Source organism: Vombatus ursinus, unplaced genomic scaffold (genome assembly GCF_900497805.2).
Source record: "Vombatus ursinus unplaced genomic scaffold, bare-nosed wombat genome assembly UNPS02014791.1, whole genome shotgun sequence".
Classification (NCBI taxonomy): domain Eukaryota; kingdom Metazoa; phylum Chordata; class Mammalia; order Diprotodontia; family Vombatidae; genus Vombatus; species Vombatus ursinus.
The window spans coordinates 19,110,608-19,123,429 of record NW_020954569.1 but is presented as its reverse complement, the minus strand read 5'-3'; the positions used below and the strand labels follow the sequence as shown (position 1 = coordinate 19,123,429).

General features: G+C 34.0%; 1 pseudogene; it reads right to left on the bottom strand.

The window, feature by feature from the left end:
* Nucleotides 1-755: 755 nt before the first annotated feature.
* On the bottom strand, nucleotides 756-4,607 carry LOC114048115 (annotated as a pseudogene).
* Nucleotides 4,608-12,822: the final 8,215 nt, after the last annotated feature.

Here is a 12,822-nt window from a genome sequence, read left to right as displayed (position 1 = left end):
TGCCCCCATTACCACATCTTCAGTCTCTATCTAACTCCTGATTCCTACTTTCTTCCCTACAAATATGCCCTAGGTTTTACATGTTTAAATAACTCGTTACCTTCTACTATCCCTATTAGCTATTTAAAGTAGTTTTATATATGTGAACATTACACACACCAATTAGAATATAAGCTTCTTGAGGAGCTTTGGAAGTATTTTGCTTTGGGTTTTGTACTACCACCACCTTATAATTCTTGAATCAAAATGGCAGAAGAGAGGAATTGCTCAGCCAACCCTTCCAAACAACTTTAATATGATTCCTCACATCAAATTGTGGAGGGGCAGAGTAACAAAATATTAGCATGAGATATTCTTCTAGCCCAAGACAACTTAGGAAGTTGGAAGCAGAGATCTGTGACATGGGGGTGGATGCTGGCCCAGAGCCAACATGGATGTAAAACCATTGGTGGAACTAAGTGGCTGCAAGGTAACAGAAGCTTCAAGAATTCTCAAGCCAAAGACAATAAAGGGACCTGGCAACCAGTCAGAAAGAGATTGAGGGGGATCCCTGTGGTAGCACTGCATGTAGGACTAGAAGCTATTTGGTAACTCCATTCCATATATAATCCAGGTCACATTTCAAGCACGGGGGAAAAAAAAACATTGAATCAAGAGGGACCAGGGGTCCCAAGGAATAGTATTGTTTGAGATTTTAAGAGATCAAGGAGCCTTCCTGGGTATGGACCAGAACATAGATCAGAAGAGTCCTCACCCTACATCACATCTCCTTGGAAAACTACCAGATCTTCAGAACTAGCTTTGAAAAGAGCAGTGCAAAAAGCCTGAAGTTTGGTAGAATATTGCTCTTGTCCATCAAGCTGGGGACAGAAAAGAGCTTGAATATAGAGTTCAAAATCAAGAAACAGGCTAGAAAAATGAGCAAACAAAAAAAGAATGTCTATAAAAACTACCATTGACAGAGAGAGAAGATCAAGACATAAACTTTGAAGAAAACAATGGAGACAAAACAGTTATAAGCCAAAGACTCAAAGAAAGAAAAACAAATGTGAATTGACCACAAGCCCAAAAGGAATTCCTGGAAGAGCTAAAATTATTTTCAATATTAGATAAGAGTGTTAGAGGGGGAAAAATAGGTAAAGAAATGGTAACAAAGAAAGAAATTAATGAAATGACAATTTGTTAAGAGAGGCACAAACATACTGAAAAAAATTAAAAGAATTGACTAAATAAAAAAAAAGGTTCAAATCTTAACTGATTAAAATAAGTCCTTAGGATGCAGAATTGGTCAAATTGAAAAAGAAGTGCAAATGCTTAATAAAGAAAATAATTCCTTAAAAATTAGAATTGGACAAATGGAAGCTGATGATTCGATGAGACATGAAGAAACAATAAAACAAAGAAAAAAAATGAAAAATAGAAGAAAAGTGAAATATCACATTTAAAAATTATCTGACCTGAAAACTAGATTAAGGGGAGATAATTTAAGAATTATTGGATTGCCTGAAACCCACAATCAAAGAAAGAGTCCAGATATCTTATTTCAAGAAATTATGAAGGAAAATTGCTCCCAATATCCTAAACCTAGAGGATAAAATAGAAATCAAAATCACCACCTGAGATATCAAAATGAATAGTAATAATAATGATAATGATGATGATGATAATGATGATGATGATAAATAACTAGGGATAATCTAGCCAAATTACATAGCTCCCAGATGAAAAAGAAAATACTTCAGAAAATTCGATTTAAATATCATAGAGCCACAGTTAGGATCACATAAAACATATAAACTACCTTATTAAAGAACTGGAGGGTTGGGAATATGATATTCTGGAAGGCAAAAAAACTAGAATTGCAAGTAAAAATAACCTACCTAGCAAAAGTGAGTATAATGCTTCAAGAAAAAAGATGATATTTAATGAAATAGAAGACTTTCAAGAGCTCCTGATGAAAAGACCAAAGCTGAATTGAAAATTTGTATTTTAAATACAAGACCCAAGAGAACTATAAAAAGGTAAAATGAAACAGCAATCATAGAGGGTTCACTAAAGTATAACTATTTACCTTTCTATATGGGATGATGATACATGTAACTTTAAGAACCTTGTCATTATTGGGAAAGTTAGAAGGATTCTAAATAGACAGGGAATGTGAAAGTGAGTTTTGATTAGGTTGGGATAATATTTTAAAAAAAAGCTGAGTAAGAAAGAGATTTGCTCTGGGAGAAAGGGAAGGAAGAAGAATGGGGAAACCATCTCACAAGGAAGGTTTTTTACAGTGGAAGGGAAAATGGCATGTGAGGGCGTAGATAGTAATTGAAAATCACTCTCATCTAAATTGATTTGAAGTAGGAAAATATATAAAAATAATCAATTGGCTATAGAAATTTTATCTTATCTAACAGGGAAGTAGAAGGTAAAAGAGAGAAGAGAAGGTGGGTGATAAAAGAAAGGGCAGATAATGGAAGGCAGTAGTCAGAAGCAAAACAAAGTAGAAAGGGGTGACAGGATAAAAAAGAGAAAAAAGTAAGGATAAACAGAAAAAAGTAGAATGGAGGGAAATGTACTGTCATTGATCATAACTCTGAATGTGAATGGAATGAACTTACCCATTAAATGGAAGAAGATAGCAGAATGGATTATATAGCAGAATCACAGTATGTTGTTTACAAGATATATGTTTGAAACAAAGAGAGAGAGAGAAAAAGAGGGACTGAAGGAGAGAGAGAGAGAGAGAGAGAGTTAAAATAAGGGAAATAAGGGGCTGGGGCAGAATCTATTATGCCTTATCTGAAGGCAGAAGTAGCAATCATGATCTCAGACAAAGCAAAAGCAAAATTAGACCTACTTAAGAAGGATAAGCAAGGAAACTACATTTGCTAAAAGAAACTAAAGAAAATGAAGTAATGTCAATGCTAAACATACATTCACCAAATGGTATAACAGCAAATTCTTAATTGAAAAGTTAAATGAATTAGAGAAGGAAATAGATTGTCAATCTGTAATAGTGTGGAACCTCAACTTTCCCTTCTTGGAGTTAAATACATCTAAATATAAAATAAATAAGAAAAATTAAGGACATTAATAGCATCTTAGAAGAGTTAGATGTGATAGACCTCTAGAGAAAACTGAATGAGGATAGAAAGAAGTATACCTTTTTCTCAGCTATATATGACACCTTAACAAAAACTGATTCTGCAAAAGGTTTAAAAAAAACTGTACAACCAAATGCAGAAAAAAAAATGTTAAATGCATCCTTTTCAAACCATAATACAAACAAAATTATATTCAATAAAGGACCATGTGAGCATAAATTTAAAATTATTTTGAAACTAAATAATCTAATCCTTAAAAAAAAGCTTGGTCAAAAAATAAATCATGGAAACAACCAATAATTTCATTAAGGAGAATGACAACAAGAACACAACATGCCACACATTGTGAGATGTAGTCAAAGCAATACTAAGGGGAAAATTTATATCTCTAAATGTGCACATCAATAAAAAATAAGAAAGAGCAGATTAATTAATTGGGCATTCAACTAAAGATCCAAAAAAGAACAAATTTAAAAACCCAATTAAAACACTGAAATTGATTCCTATAATTCAAAGAGGAGATTTAAAAAATTCAAAGTTTAAAAAAAATAAATTAAAAGCTGGTTTTATGAAAAGAAAACAATAACATAGATAAACCACTAGTTAATTTGAATTAACAAAAAGAAAGAAGAAATCTAAATTTACTGGCATCAGAAATGAAAAGGGCCGTACTAGTTTTGTGTCGAGAAAACTCACAAGTAAATTTATTCCCCTTTAGTGGGGCACATTCAGTGGTGTGTCAGAGCCAATTTATTTAAAAAAAAAACAACAGAACTTTATTTATTTATACATTAATGTTTAGGGCTGGACAAGAGTTTAAGAACATAAAAAACAAAAGGAAAACAGTCTATGAAACAGAGTCCTGTACAGAAAAGAGAAGACAGGTTATGAGGAAAGGAAAAAGATAGACACACACACATACACATACACACAAAATGAAGGAAGGTAGGCTGGCAGCCAGAGCCAGGGCTCTTGGCTAGTCACCTGCTTCATGTAGGTTTCCAGCAGGTACTTTTTAAAGGCTGTAGGGTTTGTCCAAAGTTCAGCAGCAAGTGTGTTCAATGGGCTGTTGATGTTGGGTTCTCCCAGCAGGTTCTGGATAGATAACAGGATGGTTCTGCCATCATACAGAGCTGACCACTTGTCCTTAAGGATGTCCAAAGAGATACTGCCTTGGGTGTCCGCATTAGGATGGTAACAAGGTGTGACAAATTTCACAGTGGGAGCATTATATGGGTAGCCAGTGGGGAATTCCAAGGAGAACTTGTACCTTAGATCTCCATATACTGTCCCAGCTGCCCCATGGATGGTCCCAACCCACTTGAAGAGATTGTCTGACTTTAGGAAGGCAGAAATTCCTTTGTCTCCAGACATCATTAGGGTCATCAATTCCTGCTGTAACCTCTTGCCCACGGACCCACGGGCAGTGCCAGCCCCAGGCTCGGCCCCCTTACGGGCGGTGGCGGCGGCACTGGCAGCGTCCGGGTCACGGTTCTGCGAGGCCATGGGGGACCGGAGATAAAGGAAGGGAAACTCCCGGGCCACAACTGCCTGTCAGAGCCAATTTACGTGAGCCCATTGTTAAATTTTCATTTTGAGCGTTTAACACTTCAAAAATTAGCAAACATTAGAGGTACTTTATTGTTTTATTGATTGTTTACAATTAAGAAAAGAATGTGTTTTTGAGGAGTTGAGAGAGTTGTTGATGAATATTTACCACTATACCTCCAGATATCCTATTAGAGATCAAAGGATTTGGAGGCATAAGACCTGAGTTCAAATCCAGACTGTGCCTCTTACTATTACTCAAGCTATCTGGGTGAAAGTTTACTCAAAAGTTTCCTGTAAAAATAAAGATTTTAGACTAGAAGATAACAGGCTGGATTTAATATAATCGGATTTGAGATATGAACAAGTTAAAGAAAATGATGCAACCTCAACAACATCCCTGAGGGTAGGGACCAAAATCTCTTCATATCTACCATAAATTCTAGAAGATTGCTCAGTACATTGTAGGCAAGCAAAAAGAAAAATGAACCAAGGAACAAACAAACACGTTTCTTTTTGTTTGTTTGTTTTGGTAAAACGATCCAGGTTAAGTGACTTGTTCAGGGTCATACAAGTGTCTGATGCCGGATTTGAACTCAGAAAAAACATGTTTCTATAATCACCTTCTCGCTTGAATTTCACCAAATAACCTTGTGATATTAATCCAGTTTTCCAAATGGATCTCCTATTCATAAGATGATGTGATGACTAGCCACACAAATACTAATATAGTTGGCATTGGATTAGCTTTCTATTACAAATCCATCTGGGTGGCATAAACTGTTTTCTCCAAAGCACAATTACCTTTCTGAGATGAAGTTTGTGTGATATATAGCAGACCTCAAAGTTGGCAAGATCTAGGCTCAAGTCTACTCTTTTACACAATCTGGCTCTGACCATTTGCAGGTTATTTAACCACTCAATGTTCTAGGCAACTTGCTAAGACTAAGTTAAAGATAATTTTTCTAATTTGCATTGGTGGGAAAAGTTCTTTATTGGAAGCCCCATTCTTGAAAGCAATCACAGGTTCAGGCCTTATCCCTGTGTTTATCTCGTACCTAATCCCTGGCATTCAGTATATGAAGTTCTGAGAACAAGTCTAGATTCAAAAGATATCACAAAGACTTAAAGCCTTTTACCAACAATCAAACATCCATATATATTTCCTGAAACTGTACTTTTTGATAACAAGCTGCCCACTCTTTAACTATATTAGATACAGTAAAGAATGCAAGGATCCAGTTGTGAAAGGGAAAATGAAAATTATGGTAGATGATACAATAAAAGGAAGACAATCCAACTTAACTGTTTTCATTAAAGTCAAAGTCAACACAGGTGACTCACTATCGGTTTAGCCTAGAATTTAATGATAGCATAAATAGGAGGCCAAATACCAGTAGGACCAATGAAGTAACCCCATAGTATTGATTTTTATAATACATGAATGCATTGAGAAACTTTGTCAATGGCTTTTATAAAATCCTACAGGACTTTTTAAATGCTTGAGTTGTTCTTGTGACAAAGGCATTGCTGCTAAGAATTAAAATGACCTTTTTTATGAATAGGGCAGACATAGCTTTTAAGATTGGTTATTGGGTATTTGTATAAACTTGAAGTGAAAAATATTTTGGGGGGTGAGCTGGAGCGTTTTTTCTTTGTTTCTTTCTATATCTATCTATTGGAGGATATATCTATATTTATATGTAATATACATACATCTGGAGGATCTATATCTATCTTTATATCTGTTTATCTATCTTTGTTCTGATGCTTAAATATTTATCCTTCTGATGTTTGAAATGTTGAGGATTCACAATTTTTCAACATGAATTTTTTTTTTTATAAAGCCCAGTTTCTACAAATGGCTGACCAAATTTATGTTCTTTCTGAATATGTTTTGTTCTTCTGTCATTTTTCCTCACTTCCTCATATACTATCAAGGGAGACATAAACCTTCATTTTGCTGTCATCTTTTCTATGCAGTATAATAACCTTATTTCTGCATTATAGACTAGTACCATTTACAATGTCTTGGGAAATAACAGAGATACATTCTTCCATTGACCACAATTAAATTATTTTTATTTTCATTAAATTATTTTTTTTTAGAATTATCTGACTCCATTGAAAACATTCATCAGTAGAATTTATCATTTAGGAGATGATCTTTTCATGGATTTATGCACTCACATGACTGCAACCTGGGACTATATATCCTAGGTAGTACATGACTTCAATAATAGTACAAAACATCTGTGACAACCACCTGCACTTTATAGGCATGTAATAACCTGTAATGACACCCTGGGTGAAGAGTCAATTACTCACATGTGGTTGCTACTTAACCTTTACAAACTGTAATTACTTGGAATTGAAATTACATGAAATAGTTGTTTCTTACCAAAAGTGAAATAATGATTATTGATCAGCCTATCTCCTCTGCTGTGTTTAATAGCTGGTAAAAACCAACTTTCATACAACTACTACAGAGGAAATGCAATTTATTCTTAATCTTGTCTTTTGAAGGCTAACACAATTAGCCAGACAGTAAGTTAGAATTTGTTTCCCAGATGCAAAGAATTCTAGTTTGTTGTCTTTTTTTTGTTTTTTTTTAATTAAATTGTGCAAATTAAATGGCAATATCTACATCAATATTCTGGGTGAACTTTTAAAACTAAATCATCTATGCTGCTTTCTTTAAAGCATGACACTTTGCTAAGTAATATATGAAGCAAGTACTATATGAAGATAAGGTCCCTGCCTTTAGCTGTCAGAATGTGAAAACATAATATTATTGCATTTACAATCATAAGTTGTTAACATATAAAACTGATGAGAATAATTTCCACCAAGAGGAAATTAATTAAACATACCTGAAGGCTCACCATATGTAGATGCTTTTATTGTATGATCAATCTTATTTTCCTTTTTGCATGCAGGAGAATATTCATTATTTGCATTTGGGCTAGATTAAGAATAATTGTACCCAGAAAATTATCTTTGCTATTTTTTCTTCTATAAGGGACACATTTAACTGTCTATGTTTAATCATATCTTCAGATGGAAGGGTAGAATGTTTCTAGAACATCTAACATGTGGGGCTTGGGTGTTGATAGGTTTAGTCTTTTATGTTCGGACTCTAGCCCACAAATTAGGAATCATGGGAAAATATCAATTAACAAGTCAGGAGGCTACATCATATTTCATGGGCCTTTAAAGACCATAAGGCCCTAATTGGCTCTCACAGATGAGAGTAGAGAAGTCTTTTTATAAATTTCTTAAAATTTAATGAAACTGAATAAATTTTAATCTTACTCTTATATGCTATGGTCTGAATTCTGGTAATATTTGAAAATAATCATGTCTCTGGCAGTAAAATAAAACAGTATGGTTTAGTGGAGAAAAAAATCACAATGAAGACAGAAACTACTAAAGCCTAATTGCAAGTCTTTCATTATGTATTATGTGCAGTGTGCTTCCTACCAATCTGGGCCTCAGTTTCTCATCTCTAATCATCTGTCTGATTCTTTCCAGTTCTAAATCTTATAATCCTATATTAAAAATTTTTTGAACATTGAGGAATATAGATATGAAGATAATGTACTTTATTAAAATCATGGACATTCTTAGGTCTGTTGATTAGATATTATACATAAAATAATTTTGTGACTTGATAATTAAGTTTTTTGAGTCAATTTATCAACCTGGTCCTCTGTCCTAAATGACACTGAAAATAGATTAATACTGGATTTATAATATGGGGAAATGAATAAACCCATGGGGATAGGTCACTTTATATATAAGAAAAGAAATCTGTTAATAGAAAAGTAAAGTTTGGAAAAATAGCCTTACAAAACTCAGTAGCATTACACTATGAATAGTACAATACTGAGAGCAATAATAGTAATAACATTCTATTTGAGTGAGGGTAGTATGATGAAAATAATCCTTAGTCACCAAGGATAAAATAAATTATGTCCAAAGTGTACCTTTTAATATTAGAAAATTTAAATGCTACATGAATATTTCCATCCAAAAGGGTTCATTTTTTTAGGGAATAATTTCAAAATTTATGTATCTTATTCTATGTATTTATAAGTTGAAATATGTAAAAATAAAGATAATAAAGATCAAGATACAGTATATCTAGTAATTAATTAATACGAAACATTCATTCATCTAGAGAACATCTGATTTCATGATGTTTATGACCAGTGGTGGTGGTGATTATGTTGAGAGATACTTTTTATATAGTGTTTTAAAATTCATGAAACTTTTGCTAACAATAACCTGTAAACTAACTAGTGGAATATTATTATGCTCACACTGTTCCTTTGCAGGTTCAGAACAAGAGTCCATGAAGTTCCTGCCCCCCCCACCACCTTGTTCTAGGAGAAACCCTACCTCACCCCCCCATCTTATGCAAGTGATTTTTTTCCTCTATTGATTATCTCTAATTTATACTTTATATTTTTTGTTTGTTGATAGTGATTTTCATATTTTTCTCCTCAGTATACTGTGAGCTCTTTGAGAGCAGGGACTGTATTTTTTCCTTACTCTGTTTAGTTTTCTTTCTGTTGTTTGTTTCTTTCTTTGAATCTGCAAAACTTAGAACAATATCTAGCTTACAATCAGTGCTTAATAAATAAATGTTTGACTGAGAAACTAGGCCCAGTGATCTTTTAATATATTACATGGAAAATTATGCTAAGGGAAATTAATATTATGCTCTATTTTTAATAACCAATATTACTCTGTAACCCATACTATTCCACATTTTCTCAAACCTCATTTCTCATCGTACCTCAAAAGGAGACTTCTCCCAGTTGAAACTAAAAGCATGGTGGAGGAATGTGATCACTGCTAGCCCCTGAGGAATTGACACACTATCTAGTTTAAATTTGGTCCCTCACTTCTGCATAATCATGCACAGAAGAACCAGTTTGGACTGGGTCCCTCCTCAGGGAATAGTACTCCTGTCCTTGTTTTTCCTCATGGAAAGTTGGGCTAACTTGGTCCCAGAGGGGAGTGTCAAATGGGGAAACTCTGATTTGGTTCTTTTTTTTTTTTTTTAGGCAATTGGGGTTAAGTGACTTGCCCAGGGTCACACAGAACAGCTAGTAAGTGTCAAGTGTTTGGTCTGAGGCCAGATTTGAATTCAGGTCCTCCTGACTTCACGGTACTCTTTCCACTGCACCCATTTTGTTTTTCTAACAAAGATCATAAAAGGCAGCTGAGTCTCATAAAATTCCTTAATCATTGGAGAAAGATGTGATCAGCTACACCTGAAGGCCAGTCCACTTTTCCTAGCTGCAACTAGTCTTAAGGCTTTTCTACTGAATAAATATGGTCTTTTCAGTCCTGTCAGCATTGCTGACCCACTGTGGAGGGAGTTTGACACATTTTATTCACAGTTATATAAGTCATTGTTAATAAACTTAACTTGCCTGGAAAATTTGCCTCAGTTGACTTTTGTTGCATTTTTGCTTGCCATAATACCTTATATTTACTCTTTGAAAAGAGCATTTTTAGAATTAAGAATATTTTTGAGACATACAAAAATATAAATATTAGCAATTTATGGATGGAATAAGAGCCAAAGCTCTGCTGAAGACAGCCTTAACATTTGTAATGAAAGGTATAGTAATTGGTTATTTTAAAATTATGCTTGGCAGCAAACATAAAATATTTTTAAATTGTCTTTATTTGAGATAGGATATTTACATTTATTGGAAATTTTCCATATAATAGGAAGGCTATCAGCTTTAACATTTACTTTCATTGTTTTATTATGATATTTGGTATGTTTTTATTATATGTTAGAGTATGATTCTGTAATAAGATAGTTAGTGACCTCAGTTCTATTATACTAGCAAGAATTTTTGAAGTTTTTTGTTTTCTGTTCACCCTGAGATCTAATCAATTTTTCATGCTCATTATCATTTAGATGAACCTCTTGTAAGAACACAATGCCATGGTTATTTTTCTTAACACAAACCTTTGTCATTTTGATAGCAAAGTTTAAACCTTTTAAAAATAAGTTATCAGTACAATTCCAAATGTTTGTTTTAGTTAACATTTTCATCATTGTACATTTGTCCTCATGTTTATGAAACTCTATTATGAAACCATAATAGCTTCATTTTTTCTATACTGATTTCTGAAAAATATAGAAGGAATGAACAAATGTACTTTCATAGGCAATTGGAGAAGGTACAAAGATATACAAGGATAGCAGTAAAAAAAAAAGTCAGAATAGTAAGATATAAAAAAAAAACTTTACCTTGTGACTCTGTAGGTTTAATTAATGAAAACATTAATATCTTTTTTTATAAGTGAGCAAACTGACATACACAGGATCAAGGAATTAGAGTTGGAAGAGAATTTAGAGGCTCTGTAGCCCAACCGCCTCATTTTACAGATGAAAAACTGAGGTCAAGGGAGGTGAAATAACATGCCCCAAGTTCCAGATTTCTGTAGCACAATGATTACACAAGCAACAGCTGTAATATTTAGAAACATGCTTTGATTCTCTTTCTCTCTCTCTCTATATATGTATATATAATGTATAGATGGATGTGTATAGACTGATGGATGTCTACATGTATAGATCTACACATGTATACATGTGTACATATATACATCTATACATACATCTATGCATGCATACATACATATACACTGTAGCCTTTTGCTAAGGAAACATGAAGGTTGACCACAATTTTATTGCTGCTGTTTTCAAATGCACTTAAACTATCTCTTTGTATTACCAAGTTATTGACCTTTTGCAAGTGCATTGCATATGACTTTGCATGATTAAAATATAGTACTCAGTCATAGTCCAAAGTTTCTATTTCATTTAGAGTCACATGGAGATGGACAAGAATCAATTTTTTAATAATAATTTCAATTACTTTAATATACTAAGCATAATTTACTTTTCAGAACATTATTGAAATAAGAGAAATACCTGAGACTGTTTAGTGACTTAATCTTTATAAATAAGTTAAGCATTTTTATATTTACATTATCCAATTTTGAAGTATGATTTATCAAGATTGAACTAGACTTATAGCCTGACTTACCATACTAACGAATGAGTACATGAACAAAAATGCCTAAGTTATACAACCTCTTTTCTAGTAATTACTGCTCCATGCATCTTTATGACACTTGCTTATATCCTATTTATTCATACCTCTTAATCTTTTGAACACTTTAAAACTTTTGGGTATAATAGGGAGGAAAAAGAAAAAAGATTGAATCACTTTATACATATACCTATATAAATTCATATATATAGAAGTAAATGATTAGACAACAGTCATAAATATTTTACTATTAAAGATCTATGCAAAATTTTAGGTATCTCTATCCTCTCTACATACACTAAATGTTTGGATTTAAAGTGCCTTTGGGCTCAGATTCTTAAAATCTAGCTACTGCTTAGATTCTTATGATCTGACCCACTTGCATTGGTGATACAAGCGCTTAGATTTCCTTAAGGGTCTGGTCAATAAGGCTTATGTTCTAATAAACCTTGTCTTTGACTAAAAGAAGGCTTGGATCGAATTCTTTCGGGCAGGACCCGTGTGTCCTGATTTTGGGATCCTATCACCCCTAAACCACAACATTTTGGTGGCCCATACAGGGAAGCTGACTAACCCCAAGTTCTTCTCCAGTCAAAACTGGAAGCTATGTAAGCTTCCCCCCCACCCCCCTTCTCTCTTGCCCTGCAATTAGGATTGCTCTCCAAGCGTCTAGGAAGGTTTGGAGGTGCTTTTCAGACAGACAGATACAAAGTCTTGTGCTTAGCCTGATGCTCTCAGGCTCTCAGTCCACTGGTCTGGTTCGAGGCCAAGGACCTGGGTACACCTTTCATAGCATAGAGAACAAGGAAAGACACCCTATCCAGAAGCATATGCCCAATTCTATCAGTTCTCTCAGTGCTAGGGAATTGGGAAAACTGTAGGTGCTTTTTGGTTCCCTGAAGCTTACTTAATCGCTTCCCTCTACACCCCTAAATCTTCCTTCAAGAAGGCTACAGGGAAAAGTTAGAACAGCTAAAAACACCTTTCAGATTCTGGAGGTTTTGTGATAGATCATTAAGTAGTTTTGAAACACCTTCTTATAACCCTGGTCACTCCCTTCTCCTGCTCACTTCCCTTGAGTC